Genomic DNA, 17,377 nt, shown 5'->3' with positions numbered 1-17,377 from the left:
CCTGTTAGTCCTACTCACTTCACTTCCCTTTGCCCCTTCAGCTCCTTTGTATCCTGTACTACACCTAATGTTATAGACTATTGTGTGCCATGCATTGCCTGGCTACAGAGAGGAACGGAAAGTTCTCCTGTGTTTGGAGGCAGCGCTAAAAGCAAAGGAGAATCCTGTGGTGGAATATTCTTTATCATTCTGCATCTCTCATGAAGGAAATTCCATAGGTGGATTGCACTCTACGTTTTGCGCTTCCTCGTGGAATCACAACAACCTTTAACCTAAGTTGTAGACTGAGGGCGAGAGCTAGAATAGTGCATGTGAGGTGGTATCCATCGTTTGTATTCATAGAACAGGAAACCTTTGACACCCTCTTCTGACTTGATCGCCTCTCCATCATTTCTTATGTCATTCATCTTCCTGTCTCCATCCTCTCCACTTTTGCTTTCTAGTTTTTGATCTCTCTCTATCTTTACCAGTTTCTGCCCTTCTCTCCACTTTCTTTCATCACTTCTCTCCCAAATCTTCTTCCCCCTCTCTGACTGCTTTTATGGCATTTTTTTATTTTTTTCAACGGAGAACGGGAGCCCCCTCTACCTTTTTACATTGACAAGGTGCTAGCAGACACCCTGGCTCATCTGACTGTTGCTGGAGACAAAGGCAGAGCCTCATAAAAGGGCCACCACTCGTAATCTGTCTCACTACACAGCCCCTTCCCCCTTGCCCCATGTGACGTTAGTGCTGGTTGTGATGCTCAAAAACAGCACGGTAGCTCAGACACTCAGGATGGTAGGAGACCCACCACATGCTGTGCCTCCACAGTTTGGCACATTGTCAGTGCTTAATTTGTAAAATAATAGGTGCCAGGCCCTAACAAGGAAGCCACTGCAGCTTGCACCACCCATTGCCCCTGTCATCACTGCCAAAACAGCCATAACCATCTCTTTCACCTGCAAGTGCGACAGTTCAGATTATTCCAGGTCCCCAAAGTTAAAGGAATGGTTGGGGAGGCAGGTATTAGTAATTTGTAATCTACATTAAATTCATAAACAACTGTTGTTCTGCTCATCTCTTAATTAGATGAGTAGCGCCACCATTTGGCAGACTGCCATAAGTACGGTGTTGACAATTAAGAGCTGGTGCCCCATTAAACCAATTAAGTGCCAGTACCGAGCACCGGAAACCACCGGCTCAAATTAAGCACTGCATTGTCCTACTGCACGTGACAATGACCCAGCTAGGCTTTGTACTTGGTTTTACTGTCCCCTGCTTTAAGGCTGAAGAGCCTTTCAGGTTGAGCGCCAGTGGACAAGCCGGTCCAGGCAAATGTGAAGTTATTTACAGATGAAGAATACGGCCCACCTGCTGGCCTTCGTCACAGGCCCCTCGGGTAATGGCCGGTTGCTCGTTCTGCCAATCCGACCCTGTGCAGAACTGCTGCCTGTTGCCTCTGACTCCAGCTGGCAGAATTTGCTTCCTCTCCGCTCGCCTCCTCGCTACACCAGGCATCGCTCCTCAGAGCTCAGACCACACCTCCTTCCTTCCTCCTTCCTTCGCTGGGAGTCAGACTCTGATTAGTGATACAGGTCCTTTTAGAAGTGAAAGGTGGTAATGAACAAGCTCTGTTTAAAAATATATATTATTAGGCTTGCTAGAGAGCAGTCTAGATTGGATGAACCACATTTAAAGGGCTGTGCTACAGATAAAAGGAGAAAGGGGTAATGGTAGGATCTGCAACCTCTAAATCCAGTAGATGGCACAGGAGTTAAATCCACATATTTAAAAAGTTGAGATCTCACTTGATTTTGAAAACAAACCATTGCAGGATGTTATGGCGTCATTGCAATTATCTATACAATTATCTATACATACCAAGATGCAGCATCAGAAAGAGGGAGTCTTGCTGCAAGAAAAAAGGGAAATTGAATTGCTCCACTAACCTGTGTCATACTCTTGCTCATCACAGCCCCCAGGTAGGATCCTCCTTACAGAGGAACTGCACATGGTCAGGCATCCTTGACTATAGCAAGGACAACTGGGCAGAGGACACTGATCCTACCAGACAGGAATAGTACGACTTAGAGTAATAAAGATTACCTGTAAGTAAGCCGCGCTTTCTTTCTTTGCCCCTCTTTCTCTTCAGACTCTGTACAAATGATCACACGTGAAGAAAAAGGGTTTAATTCACCCAGTGAACCACAAACAGGGAACAGATCCAGATGGAGCATAGTTCAGTCTACATAGAGCAATCCAAGGGGAGCAGGTGAATCCAGAATATCCAAATGATAGTCAAATAAAAGCATGGTAGGGGAATCTCTAAATGCATCTCTACAAATATCTGCCTTGGCAATCCCCTTGCATTTAGCTCACATGGAAGCCATTCGCCTCCTGGACTAGCCATCCGCGTCAAAGGGGAAGAACATTGGCCAAATCATATAGCAAGGTGGTGGCGTAACAAACTCACCTACTGAAGTTTGTGACCGAAGGCTTTTGTCTTAAACTCCCTCTTTATGAAATATATATAGATCCACACAGCGTTCCCCACATCAAACTGGTTAAAGTCCATCTGTACTTGAGATACAAGAACCAAATGCACAGAAAAAAATATATATTGTGATAGATGGATCTTTGGCCTTTAGGAAAGATAGTAGGGTAAAACTGCAGATGTAAGTAAGTAAGTGTGTTTTATAAAGCGTACAATTCCTCAAAGGTGTCTTAGCGCTAGCGGTTAAATGACAGAAATCAGTAGAGAAGAATGGTATTGATTGAGCTTACCTAATTGATTTGGCAAAAAGCCATGTTTTTAACTGTTTCCTAAACTGCAGCAGATTGGACTGGAATCTCAAAGATAAAGGCAATGAGTTCCAGAGTTTACTTTCACCGAAGGCAAAGGTTCTCCCTTCCCATCTAGCTTTTTTTATTCTAGGAACATTTGTCAATCTGGATGAACTGGATCTGAGGGGCCGATTAGAAGATTGCCATAGGAAGATTATTTGAAAATATTCTGGACCGGTGCAGTGGAGAGCCTTGTGAACCAGACACAGTGCCATAACCGTGATCCTGTTCCTCACTGGAGGCGAGTGTAGCCCCTGCTGCACCAGAGCGATAGGGGCAAATTCAAGATCAGTCTTGTGGCTGCATTTTGCAGGGATTGGTATTTGGTTGATTTGTTTTGAGAAGCACAGTTTGGTGTCAAAAACAAGGCCCACGTTTCTGGCTTTTTGAACAGGAACAAGAAGGGGGCCCAAATCAGATGGCCACCATGATGAGTTCCAGAAGGAGATGTGATTCCTCAAGAGCAAAACCTCCGTTTTATCTGAGTTTAGCTTCAGGCAGTTTTCCTGCATCTAATTGGCTGTAGAGGCGCGGTGCACTAGTCTGCTAACCTCTGTGATGGCGGCCAGAAATGGCGTGCAGAAGTGAGGATGTCCCACTCTTGGCTTCCTCCGCACAAATGGGAAACCCAAAGCGGACCAGAAAGTCAAGCGGTACTCATAGAGGTAAGAGGCACTGTTAAAAAATCAATGAAATACCTTTTGTTTGAAAACCCTGCAATATTCCTAAGTAGGTATACTTTAAAAACCAGCAATCAGGCCGAGTAATACAGCAAGCCTTACTGCACTCTGTCACCGCTTCCTTGTAGTAAAAAAGTCCCAATTTACCCAGACTCTTAGCCATAATTGTGGCGCCAAGGGATACTGCTTTCACAGTGAACATCATGAGTAGCACATGTTCCAGCAGCTCAAAAGGATGACCCTTCAGACTCTGATGGACCGGAGGAATATACCCGGAGGAACCACTAGAGTTACCCTGGGATTAGTGAAGCCCAAGCTGCAAAGCAGGCACGAATCAAACCATGCACGTGATACAACTCCAGCCCAGGGTTCCCTGAAAATAGATATAATAGCCATTGATCTTTAAGGGAATAAGGGGCCAAACCAAACTCAAGAAGAGTTCCATATTAAGGTGAGAAAGTGAGTTAGAGGGACACCAGAAGCAGATTAAATACCCATGCGTAATAAATGTCTTCAAGTTGGAGGGAAACCTAGATGTTTGCAAAGCACTAGCAACCTCCAGTAACACCCTACATATGGTAAACCAAGGTTTTTGGCCTCCATGACATCAGATTCAGTTTCATCAACTGAGAATAAGTCAGTGATGGACACTTCAGAGGGGTTGAAGACAAATGAAGAGGCCAGCTTTGTTGAATTAACACAAGTGACTAGTCTGTGAGGCCACAAAGGGAACGGCAAAATGACAGACAGCCTTTCCCTGCAGTTCTTCTATAAGACCCTGAGCAGAGGTCCAGGTTAAAAAAGGTACATTAAAGGAAAATGCACCCACCCCCTAGTCCCAGTTTTTCCACATGGAGCAGAATTGAAAGACTGGAAGTGAAAAGATCCAACCAAAAACACCAAGCTAAGAGTGTTGGCCTGTAAATCTTCCAGTCCTTGGAGGGAAGAGGCACAAATCAAATAGAAATGAAGTTCTGCCCAAGAAAGTAGTGTCTACACTTAGTTGGTTAGAAATGGAGACTTGGTGCTCCTTTGCTTATTCATATAACTCTTAGTTACTTGTTTATCCCCTTGAGTTGAGCAGAAAAAAACTTGACCACCATCAACATTGCCTTCATATTCTTCCAATCGAATGACAGACCAGACATCTGGACCACAGGTTCTGAACAGAGGCCAGATCCAGATTTTCACAGCAGCCCTTTAGGTTGATTTTTTATTATCACGATCAGCGGTGACAACGGACAGAGATATGAACAAAGTGCAACATCTTCACTGAGATTTTCCAGCTGAAGCTACCCCAAGGAGCCTATCAAACTCACCAGGACAGAAATGCAAAATGTATAACTCATGAATTTAAATTCCCAGTAGACCAGAATGTGGCAAATCAAAGGTTTCAAGGGTATCTGGTTCATTGTACCTTAAAAACGTAAACCACCATGTTCGCCTGTGATTGCCGATACTGGTGAGCATGAAGGAGCCACCTGACATTTGGGAGTCCTCAAGTGGGATCTCAACTTCAAAACCCTACGTGGATTTTGGAACACCCGACTTTCAGATGTCTAGATCAGGGCCTCTAGTATTCCCTCTGTTGACAGAAGGCCTATTTGTTCTGCTACTAGCTGAAGGCATGGAGTCCCAAGTAGATCATGTCTGTATATGCCAAGTCCAGAGAGAGAGAGATGGAGTGATTAAGATATTTTGTAGGAGTATATTGTAGGATTGACTCCAACCAGCTGGTAAGATACCAAGCCCCTTCCACACTTCCCAGGTGAAGAGTGATAGCCTGAGACAAAGTGTGGAGAAGGCTGTGTCCAAGCAAGAGTCTGTGGGTGAACGTTCACAGTCCATTTGGCATCTTTTGTGGCTTACATGTCTATTTCTGTCAGTTTTTACCCAAATAATTTGACCACAGAATGAGAAGTTTAAGAAGAGATGCCCTCTGACAAGTGATCTCGAGGCCTCACACTACCTTTCTCAGACAGTGTGCTACGCAGATGTTCAGATCTTAAGCCTAGTATTGGTGAGAACAGCAGGGCTTAGCCAAGCATTTGGAGGGTTTTAAGTTGGTTTCAGGGCTTGTGTCACACTCCCTGGTTGATTTGTCCAACAAACCCTAAATCTGTTGACTTGGTGCCAGTTTCTCCTGGTTTACAAAATTATGATACAGGCACTGTCCCTCTGCCTCCAGAAGATACATGAAGTTGGAAGGCAGCAGAGGGACAGTAAGGAAGCAGGGTGGGACTCCTGACTCCTACTCTTATGACTTATTGGACTATAGCTCTGCATTCCCTGTGTTGTCTTCAGTCAGTGGGGCAATTGTCCAACCCCTTCTTCCCGAAGGGTCATTTTGATTCATCTAGCATCTATTTAGGAGTGTATGTATGGGAATGTATGTACCTAGGTGCAGAACACTGGAGCACTGTGCAGTTGTTGTGCTACACAAGAAGGGATTATCAAATATGAGTATGGGATACAGAAGACAGATCAGAGGAACTTTGCAAGTGGGAAAGAAAGAGAATAGAACTAATCAGAAAAGAGGCTCTTCAGAAGCTCTCTGAGCACCAAGGAACTTACAAAGGGACCATGTGTTGCCTATAGAGATATGTCTCCACCCCCCATTGGAATGAACTACCCGGTGCTCGGTGCATATCAGGAAAAGGCCTGGCTTGTTGTTGCCTTCCTTCTACTTCTAGTCTGAGCCTGGAGATGTGGCTACTGCTGATGGTGATTGACCAAATGGAAGTCTTAATTGTGATTCTGAGTCAAAGGAAAAACGAGTTTTCTGGGGGTGGGAGGGATCCTATTGAACTCTGTCAACCCTTTAAATAGTTAAGCCATTAAATGGAGGCTCCTCTCCAACAACCTAAAGCATGGCATTCTGGGGTGCAAATGACCGGAGATTTGTCTCTATCCTGATGTGACAGGACCAAGACTTTATTTGTTCTAATCACATGCCTAACCATAAATAGGAGTGCACATAATGTTTATCTGGATATAGCTTGATGGAACCATGTGCAAATAGTATTCATGGTGTCTGTACTCCTACGTCTCCACCTCAGGCAGACAACATCACTCCCCATCTTCACAAGAAACCTCAAAACCTTGCTCTTTGACAGACCCCCCTCCTTGATGGACTGAAACCTGCACCTCCCCTCCTCCCCAGCGCCTTGAGACCATTACGGGTGAGTAGTCGCGATGACTATATGAAGCCAGTTTCTTTCCACCATACACATTGCTTCAGACTGGAATCCTGCCAAAGGAAGATCCCTACTTCAAATCTGGATATTCTGAACTAGCGCCATCATTTATTTGTCAGAGAATTAAGTCAAATATAATGGTCTATTTAAATCATATAGGATTATGAAGTTATAAGTTGGCATGCGCACACTAGTATTTGTGTCCTGCTTGTGCATGCGGCTTCACCATTTCACTTGTGCTTAGAGGTGCCCACAAGCTGCAAGAAAGAGTTATAGCATGAGTTAAAAAATAATTCTTGCTACATTTTTCAAATTCAACTTCTGACGCATGGATGTCCCCTACCCCTAGAAGAATGAGTCCCGGCACCCTTTCGTTTGCACTTTCTTCTAGCTATTTCCAAACCAATTCGGTGGGGGCTACGGATGTGGGTGGTACGCAGAAGAGACTCCATGGGAGCTGGATATGTAGATAAAAAGTCCCAGGCTAGCAGGATTGTCGGGCTGCTTTTAAGAACTTTTACACGGTAGTGAAATGTTGCCAACTGGTAAAAGTATGACTTTTATTTTTTATATTGTACATTAATGACTCAAGTGATGGCTTCCCTCCACCCACGTGGCTAACCGAGAAAAGTACAACTTTTATTTTTTAATTTGTTTATATTATACATTAATGACTCGAGTGATGGCTTCCCTCCACCCACGTGGCTAACCGAGAAAAGTACAACTTTTATTTTTTAATTTGTTTATGTTGTACATTAATGACTCAAGTGATGACTCCCCTCCACCCACTCTTTAAGAAACGTTCGACGGATGGTTTTCATGGGAAAGCCCATTAATGCACAATAGCTGGGCATCCGGTTGGCCACTTTACAAATCGTCTATGGTACTCTGTTGGTGTTCTACTAGAATTTGCAAAAGTAAACCTTTTGTGGGCTAAAGATTGACAAGCTAGCCAACTCACTGGGAGAGCCCAGCCAGGGACCTGGTTCGCTCCAAGAGGCGCAACACAGCCTCAATCCATCAAAAGATTTGGGTTGTTTCTTGAATCGTTTTGTTTTTCTTTAGTGTATTGACATTTTTTATAAATAATAATGTTAAGCTTGAACTTTTACCCACAACGACCTGTACAGCGCGGTTGTTACACCGTGGTATGTTTACATCGAGGGCGTTACAACGCAAGTCATTACAGCGACTTGCGCTGGATGGTGCTCTAAGATAAGGAATAGTATGATTTACTATTCCAACACCTTCCCTTCTGTACCGTAGGCTGGAGTTAGAATAGTAAATCATACTATTCCTAAGTCCAGAGCCAACGACTTGCGCTGTAACGAACGCGTTGTAAAATACCGCATTGTGGTATGCGTTGTAACGTCATACATTCCCCACTTGGTCATGTGCCAAGACTAACCCTGGGCGTAGTTCGCGAAGTAGCACTTTGCGAAGCTACGCAAAGTGAAGTTCGCACTACGCGAGCTACGCGTAGCACTTCGCGAACTGCGTTGTAACATGTTCGCACTGTGCAAGATGTTGTTTTCAATGATTGCACAGTGCGGACAAGCAACCGGCACTGTGCAATCATTGAAAATGGCATCTTGCACAGTGCGAGCTGTAGTTTTCTGCTGCTCGAGTAGATTTTTACTCGAGCTTCAGTTTTCTCAACGCGAACTGGTAGTTTCTCATCGCGAGCGGTCGCGAGCATACTCGACCACTCGCAATGAGAAACCTGACCTCCTCGCGTTGGGAATCTCGCCGGGAGGTTTATTTTCCATGCTCGCGATCGCCAACTTGCAGTTGCTGATCGCGAACAAGGAAAAAGTCTCACCGGGATGTCATTTTGCTTGCTCGCGGTCCCCAACTTGTTGTTGAGGACCGCAGGCAAGCAAAAAATGACCGCAGCACTACGCAACACTACGCTACGCGTGTTCGCACTGTGCTACGTGCAGTTCGCGTAGTGCGAAGTAGCGCGAACTTCGCAAACTACGCGAGCGTAGCGTAGTGCTTCGCCCAGGCCTAGCCAAGACCATACGGCCAATATTGTTGTATGTGGAAAAATATTATTGTGTATTAACCCATACACAGGTGAGTTTTTTAAGAGTGCACACCCTGAAAAAATTCCTTCGGTGTTCCTAAGATTTGGCCCTCAGTCAAAATGAGGCACGGTAAAGAAAAGTGATTTGCATAAGATCACACAATTGATCACGTAGGGAAAGTGAGAATTGAACCAAGGTTTCATGGTTACACATTTTATTATTCAGCCTTGGGGCAAATATCTATTTCTGGTTCCCCTTTACCTTTAAAGATAGTACATTATGTTCCATTATTTCAAGAGCTAAATTAGTACATTGTTTATTAAATGACAGTATCAGCCTGGCCTGATTTATGCCTAAAAAATTATTTCTTTTAAACCGTACAACGGTAAGCAGCTTTTTAGATTCCATGCGCTCCTCTGTCCTGTGTTCTTCTTTGGGGGGAAGCATAGTGCCTAGTATGCAACGCTCAGCTGTATATTAGCTCTCCACTCAAGGGCAGAAGCAGCCAGTCAACAGTGGCGGACGGTGACATTTGAAAGTGGTAAGGCGTAAAATGTTTGTCATACTTCAGCCTAGAGAGCGAGCGTAGCGAGCGAGCCCGAACAACCTAAGGTCGGTTCGGGGGGGTTCTCCCCCCCAGAAAATTTTGAAAAATGAGTGGAAAAATTGTGCATTTTGGAGCAAATTTCCAGCTTTCTCGCCATCAAGCTCCCCCTGTCCACTTTTTACTTTACTTTCTTTGAGCCCTTCCTCTGATCTTTGTTTGCTTCTCTCTGCCCTTCTCCTTTCTTGCCTTATTTTCTTACTCCCTTCCTTTCCAGTTCCCCTCCGTTCCATCGTATTTCCATTTTCTTGTCTCCCCTCCTTCTCTATTTATTTTATTCCTTGCCCCTTTCCTTCCTCGCTCGTTCACACTTCCTCTCATCTCTGCATTTTCATCTATAACAACATTTCCCTCTCTTCGCATCTCTTCTCTCTTCCTCTCGCGTGCTCCTCATTCTACTCCCTCGTAAATTGCTTTCTTCCTTCCTCTTCCTCTTCATCTTATTGACCTTGTCCTACCCCATCTCACCCCTCTCTGTCTTGTAGTCTCTCACCTTTGCACTTCATACGCTCGTTTCTCTCCCCTGTCTCTTCTTTTGCCCCCCGCTTCACCATTCCTTTCTACATCCTTTTTTATCTCTACTCTGTTGTCCCCTTTTTCTCTGTTGTCACTATTGTTTTCACTTCCTGTCTCCCCTTTGCCTCCCCCGTTCTCTTCTCTCCCTCTTGCGGTTCATTACACTCTTCCTCCCACGTCTTTTTCTGCGCCCTTTCCCTCCATCTGTCTCTGTTTGCTCTCCCCTTCTCTTGGGCGCATCCCCTCGCTTCGTACTTGACAGCAGGATTGGGAGCATTCCTAGTATTTTATTAGCTTTCTGTTATACTACTTAGTGTGTGTTGTGTGATGTTATGCTCTCTCGCTGTGCCGTCTGTACTCCTCCACGCTAGCAGCGCACTTCTTCCTAATAAGCCTTGTGCCACACACACAGTCCCCTGTCCGACCACCACTGGAGGCGGGAAGGGGGCCTCATCCACCCCTCCATCTGCCCTAGGTCTGCCCCAAAGGGTGAGTCGCAGTCGTACACCCCCGTTCTCTTGTCCCGGAGCCCGGGGCAGGGTTTTATGTTAGTCAGATTTATTTCATTCTTTCAAAATGACGAAAGGATATAGAAATGGAAAGGAAGCTCTGATATTTAGGATGGAAAGTAACTAATCATTTTAAAAAATTGCATTTTCAGCCCGAAAAAGATAGTGTCAGATTTTTCTGTAGAGGTATTTTGGAGGATAGAAACACTTGTAGATAACTACTTTTGTGTGTATTTTTTCAATTTAAATTGGGACTAGTGTGTAAGATAACAGAATGAAGCAAAAATACCCCAAATGGGAGCCCTCGTGCCTATGAGTTGGCCGATACCTCCTACCGGAGGCACCTCAGAGCAGGGACTGGCCCTGCCTGGCCTGGGCTCACCGAGGGTGCTGTTATTTTGCCTGTTGCTAGGGTGTGGACTGCACTTTTAAGAGCACATTCCTGGATCCTAATTGAGAATAAGTTGAAGAGTGGAGGTGGGGGCCGGGGTGAGGAGGGGAATTGTCTTGGAACTGTACAGTCGAACCTGGGTGCAAGGAGGGATCTTCGTGCTGTGACGGGAGGGGCTGGGGCAGTCCGGTGTATGAAGAAAGCATTTTTAGGCCAGAGCATGGACCGCCGGCTGGCTAGAGTGCTGGGTAAGTGCAAGTGAGGAGAGAGAGGGGTTCTTATGTGTAAGGGACTGGGCCTCAGTCGAAGGGCTCGGTGACGGTGTACTGTACAGTGTGCACATTACAAAATAAAAAATCCTAAGCCTCCACATTACAGTGAGTGATACATACTAGAGTCAAAACTCGCTGCTGGCTGCTGCACTGTGTCTCGTCTGCTCGTCGTGCTCGCTCCGACTCGTGACTCTCTCTGACTGTGACTCCTCGCACCTCGTGTGTGTCGTCTCGTGTGTGTCGTGGGGCAGGCAGCAGGCACTGGCGCGGTGACGTGGTGCGCCGACAGCGTAGAGAGAGACTGAAATGGCCAATCACTACTGCATGGCTTCACATTGCCGCAGTGTGATTGGTCATACCATACGTACGGCGCACCATGACTCACTCGACTGCTGCACTGCGCGCGCTGCGCGGACCGCGGTGAATAGACTCAGCCAACCTTGGCGCTGCATTACCAGCGCCACTGTGCCGGCAGCGCCAGGATTGGCTTAAGAGCAGAGTTAGCCCCTGCCCATAATGAGACCCGGGGGCTGCGTTATGAGACGCACCCTCGGGTCCCAGTCACCACTGTTGTAGTCAAAGTTTCTAAGTGCCACACACACACGTGTGCGCATGTTCGGGCCAGGATTCCAGAATAGAGCCCAAAACTTGACATGCGCATTGTGCACTGCTGTCTGCTGGACTGCTACGTGCCGCTATTTCCACGTCAGCGGCAGCCCCGCCCCCACACACACCCACAGACTGCGACGCGCACTCAGTGAAACTGAAAAGGACTTTCAGGCTGGATTGGAACGTAAATGCCCTTGCAGGAGTTTGATTCCATTGGGGGCATTGGGGCTGTTCCAGCTTAGTGGGGCAACGCCCCAACGCCCCCAATGGACGCACCGCCACTGCCAGTCACCCTGACCCAGGCAGAATTGGGGCAGAACAGGACGAACAGGCATGGAACCAGAAGACACAACACACGGGGCATGGTGGGCCAGCCCCTTTTAGCAGTGAAGACTGGTGACACATTGTGGCAGGCCCACCTGTGCCAGTGCTTCAGAGTAAAAACTACACATATTGAACCTACCTTCGTGGTACTGGCAGACGGCATGTAAGGGTCAGGGCCCTAGGCCACCATGCTGTTGTAGTAAGGACTCAGGCATAAAGATATACTATCTGGAATCGGCCCAGGGCACGTGTGCCTGGCCCCTTTTATTGGCAGGGTCACCGGACCGGTGACACCTGTGATGGATGGGTTTGGGATGAGTGCCGAAGCCAGCCGTCAAGGAGTGGCTGGTGGAAACACAGTATTTCAGAAAATGTTAGACTGCAAGCAGCCGGACACTTCAACCGTCCTAAACTTTATTAAAAATGGGACAACAAATCTAACCCGTGGGAGAGAACAAAATAACAAAATAAAACTGCACTGAGACTTTTCAGGTAGCTTGCAGGAAATAATGAGTGGACAGATGCAGCTGGGAGAACCAGGTATCACAGCACAACTCTGTCCGGATTTCTCACTCGCCAGTTCAAGTTAACACAGTCCACCTGGGCACTGTGGGTCCTGCCCCACCTGGTCTCACTGTGAGGAAGTCTATTTACAAAGTTCGCTGTGAGGGTGCAACTGGAGCCATGTTGGACTCTGCTTTCATCAAAGACGCCCTGGCTCATGGATTGCAAGCCCCCCTAGACAGATGATCTCACTGCTATGGTTGAAGAGTCGTCCTCGGATGCCGCAGGGCTTCCTAGTGCCCGATGGCAGGGCAACCTCAGGATTCCCTCTCTTACCAGGACTTCCCTCTCACATGACGTCCCTTGGGCCCTTGACTCCGACTTCCACTGGACTGTCCGGACTCTGTGGTAAGTCGCCCAGGCAGCTTGAAGTGGCCACTGGGGAACTGCCTATAGGATCACATACAAGTCCTCGTTCCGCCGCAAGGGTGGTTGTTCTAGGATTCAAGTACTCTAGCCATCTGGACTCTGGTGCACAGGCATCGGCTAGTTTTGGGATAACTAGACTCTGAATGCGACCTCAAAGCTTCCTGGTACCTGCTTTGGAGCTGCTGCTGTAGCACTCCAGACAAACAGAGCACGGTGACAGGGTGAATGCTCTTTTTTTTCCTCCCAGAAGCATTCAAACGCCATTGGGGCGGCCTTCCATTAAAGTCACTTGAGAGGCCCTGATATGTTGCACTAATCTGCCGCGAGAGGTTTCTGCACCTTCCACTGGCTCTGCTCTCTCTCTCGCTCTTATTTTCGGGGTCTTGCCCCCACAGGGAGTTAAGCCCGCTGCTGCGGATATCTTGCAGCATGAGCACCAACCAGGCCTCTCCTTCGCCAGCTGCGTCTCCATTACCAGCTGAGTGCCGGGCCCATCCAGGTCTGCCTCCTCAATTCTGCTGGCCATGCCACACTTTTTTCACCCTCAGGTGGGGCACCGTCTCTGAAAGCAGCCACTTGATTACACGTGACAGGAGACCTCCCGCATGGCAGCAGCACCTCCTCCCGCTCCAAAGTAAGTCTTTCCTCCATCCTAGGCCCCATGGGGGCCCTCACACCATGCAGACGCGGCCTTGTCTCCAGCCTTGCACCACCCACCTGCAAGGAAAACAGCAGCTGACAGCAAACTTTGTGGGACTTCCTCCATGAACCCACAGCTCTGCTCTCACTCCAGTGACCCTAAGGATGGCAGGAGCTGTTCCCTCGGGAGCGTGGGCCATTATTCCTGGGCAGCGCAGCTGGTGAGGCCGCATCTATTGCCGTGCTTCACCTCCGCTATCTCTTTACACCTCCCTGGGTGCACTGAGGCACAATCTCTTTTTGCAAAGTCTCTTTTTTGGTCCTCGGAGGTACTGAATGGTGGTCCGCTTTCTGCGATCCCACACACAGTGCCAGTTGCACTCCATTACCCCATTTGCATTCGCCTTCACTCACGCCTCGCTGCTGTCTCTGGGGCTCACTTCACGCCCGATGGGTCAGTGGCCACTTCGCTCGGTTCGCAGCTACCTTGCTGAGGTCACGGCAGGTGAGACCTTTGGCCAGCTCTTCCTCCTTTCTCTGGGGTACACCACTATTCGGTGTGATGAAGCTGGATCATCGTCAGGCGGGTACCATTCTCCTGGTCCACCTAGTGCAGCTTGTTGGCAGGGGAGCTGTTGATACAGGCTACTCTTCCTCACTCGCCAATCTTCAGAGCTGTGGGTCCAACCCGCTTGTCCCTAATGCAAGGGTCACGGTCCTAGGCCCTCATGCTGTTGCAGTAATGACGCAGACACAGAGATATACTCTCTGGAACTGGCCCTGGGGATCTGCGCCCGGTCCCTTTTATTAGCAGGGTCACCGGACCGGTGACACCTGTGATGGACGGGGGTGAGGCGAGTGTGGAAGCTAGCCCTCAAGCAGTGGATGGTGATATCACAGTATTTTTAGACATACTAGACTATGACCAGCAGGTCAGTACACCAAGCACCATGGTTCTAGGCCACAAGAAGAAACTTGTCACTTTGAACAGTCAGGATGAATGTTGGCAGAAATTAAACTCGGGATTTTGTTTGTAGCAAACATGACACGTCTATCTAGATAGTAAGAATTAGCTTCTTAGTTTAGTTTGCATCGCATTAAGAATCTCAGCCTCTAAACAATGTTCAGTTTTCCTGCAACAAGCCATATTATATATACGTGTTTGTTTAATGTACACACTGTATTTTTGGGGGGGGGCTGGAGGGTAGGGAAGCATCTTCTATTATATTCAAACACTAATGTAACGCAGTGGCTCACATGTGAAGGAAATGGCCCAAATAGGGTCACTCGGGTCACTCATGACCACCTCTCAGCCTTCCATACCAAATGAAGAGTCGGTTAGACAGCAGAGAATACAAACCAATGTCTATTTATTCATGCATACTTAGGAGTGCTGCAGAGGGACTGACTTCAGCAAGCATAACGATACATTATAAACACTTCTAAACCAGTAAAAGCACGCCCACCACGGAATTTTCTAAGCTGATGCAGCTGGACAGTACATTACAAGGGAGTAAGTATGGATTCTGAGGCCGGGCACATATTATCTACTACTCAAGGTCACTCTGTGCCCACCCCTAGACAAGTGGGAGAAGGCCTATATCTAAAAGGAAAGGTATGCGATAATAAGAACAGTGTGTATTCATTAGCAAAGCAAAACTTACCCTCATAGAAACAAAACCTAAGAGAGGCTTTTTCTCAGAAATAGCAAAGGATTAGTTTCGATTACTATTTAAAATGGCGCCCATATACAAAATGGTGCTGCGAATGCTAACTTACATAAAACAATGTGTAAGCTTATTTTTCTATTCCAACAAATGAACGTTACTAAATTTTCCAAACCCAAATTAATTTGTAAACTGGTAAACACATTTTATCTGAACTATTGCCTTTTTGCTGAAGTTTCCGCTGCAGATACGGGACAATGTAAGAAATGGGTGGGAAAAAGAAGTTGGCTTAACTCTTTATTCACTAGTTGTGAACGACCCCCTCGTTTAGTGGCATGATATCACGGTCATGATAGTGAATGTCAAATGTTCATTCACATGACTGTCAGAAACTCTGTTTAAAAGTCGAATACAGACTCGACCTTTCTCTAGACGGGCTTTTATTTCCTTGCAATATGATACATAAGCCTAATACCAATGCCACGCTCAAGCATTCATTTTTTTAATGTTATTTACGCGACCACGAAAATATACCAAGAGCTGGAAATACTTTGCTATGCATTTACTAGCTATTGGCTCTAGGTGGCAGTATAGTTACGTTTTTCGAATAGTGTTGGATTTCGCTATCCTGTCTAGTCTTCACAGGCGCCTTTTCTTCCCATTCTTTGAAGATGAATGAATTTAAGTGCAACAGGAAAGTGTAACACATACATGTATGTATTGATATAGGTATATCTAGAGTTCTGAGCTAGCCACGAGGTAACTGTATAAGCAAAATCGTACCCCCTGCTTCTTGTTTCACATAGTACCCCCAGGGGCACCCCGCTTACCCCCCTCCCCCAAATTTAGGTTACCCAAAGAAGACACAAGAAACAGTTGTAAATGGGTAACAAATGCTGCAGGATTTATTACATAATTCCAGGATATGTAATAGGTGGGTTATCTTACGGGCGATCCAAGGGCAGGCGGCCATCTACTTCACCTGCCCCGCCTGATGAGCCGGGCAGCACGGGAACGACCCGCAAGTGCTGCCCCCCAAGTGATTCTTTTTTCGATCACGTGCCGTTGAAATTCTACTCACACCCCCCCTCTCGGGGCGGAGCGTCGCATAGCAAGCCCCCGGTTGTTCAGGCCCACAACCGCCCGCAGGCCTAGCGGGGCGCCGACCGGCTTCCGGGACCTCTCTGGAGGCTCCTCGTTTTGGCTCAGGCACCACGTGGTGCCGCGCAGAGGTACCCTTTGTACCGGCCTGCTTCCAGATCGCCCTGTAACTCCGCCTGCAACGAAAAATAAAACATTAAAACGTTCAGCCAAAAACCCCACCCCACCACACCACGCCGGGTAAGCGGTAGGGAGGGTAAAAAGGCGAGGTGGGCGACAAAGAGGTCGCCAGTGAGGGTGGGGGAAGGCTAAATAGCCTTCCCCTCACACCTGGGCCCGGAAGTGACGCGCCTTGCGCGTCACTTCCGGCCCCCGACACGGAGGGGGGCACAATCAGGATCCCTGCCCCCGCCCCCCCCCCGAAGGAGGGAGTGGGGAGGGATGACCGGGGCCCCGGGGCCACTAAGGCGCCGACCGCCGAGTGGCCCCCTGCGGGGGCCGCGGTCAGCGGCATAGTACCCCCAGGGGCACCCCGCTTACCCCCCTCCCCCAAATTTAGGTTACCCAAAGAAGACACAAGAAACAGTTGTAAATGGGTAACAAATGCTGCAGGATTTATTACATAATTCCAGGATATGTAATAGGTGGGTTATCTTACGGGCGATCCAAGGGCAGGCGGCCATCTACTTCACCTGCCCCGCCTGATGAGCCGGGCAGCACGGGAACGACCCGCAAGTGCTGCCCCCCAAGTGATTCTTTTTTCGATCACGTGCCGTTGAAATTCTACTCACACCCCCCCTCTCGGGGCGGAGCGTCGCATAGCAAGCCCCCGGTTGTTCAGGCCCACAACCGCCCGCAGGCCTAGCGGGGCGCCGACCGGCTTCCGGGACCTCTCTGGAGGCTCCTCGTTTTGGCTCAGGCACCACGTGGTGCCGCGCAGAGGTACCCTTTGTACCGGCCTGCTTCCAGATCGCCCTGTAACTCCGCCACAGCCCTGGAGGCGGCTAACCGTCGCAGCCAGGGCCCCCCACCAACCTAGCTCTTTACCTGCACCCTCTATTCACCAATGCTTCGCTTAA

This window comes from Triturus cristatus, chromosome 9 (assembly GCF_964204655.1).
Source record: "Triturus cristatus chromosome 9, aTriCri1.1, whole genome shotgun sequence".
Lineage (NCBI taxonomy): Eukaryota > Metazoa > Chordata > Amphibia > Caudata > Salamandridae > Triturus > Triturus cristatus.
The sequence above is the reverse complement of the archived record's forward strand: the minus strand, read 5'-3'. Positions refer to the sequence as shown.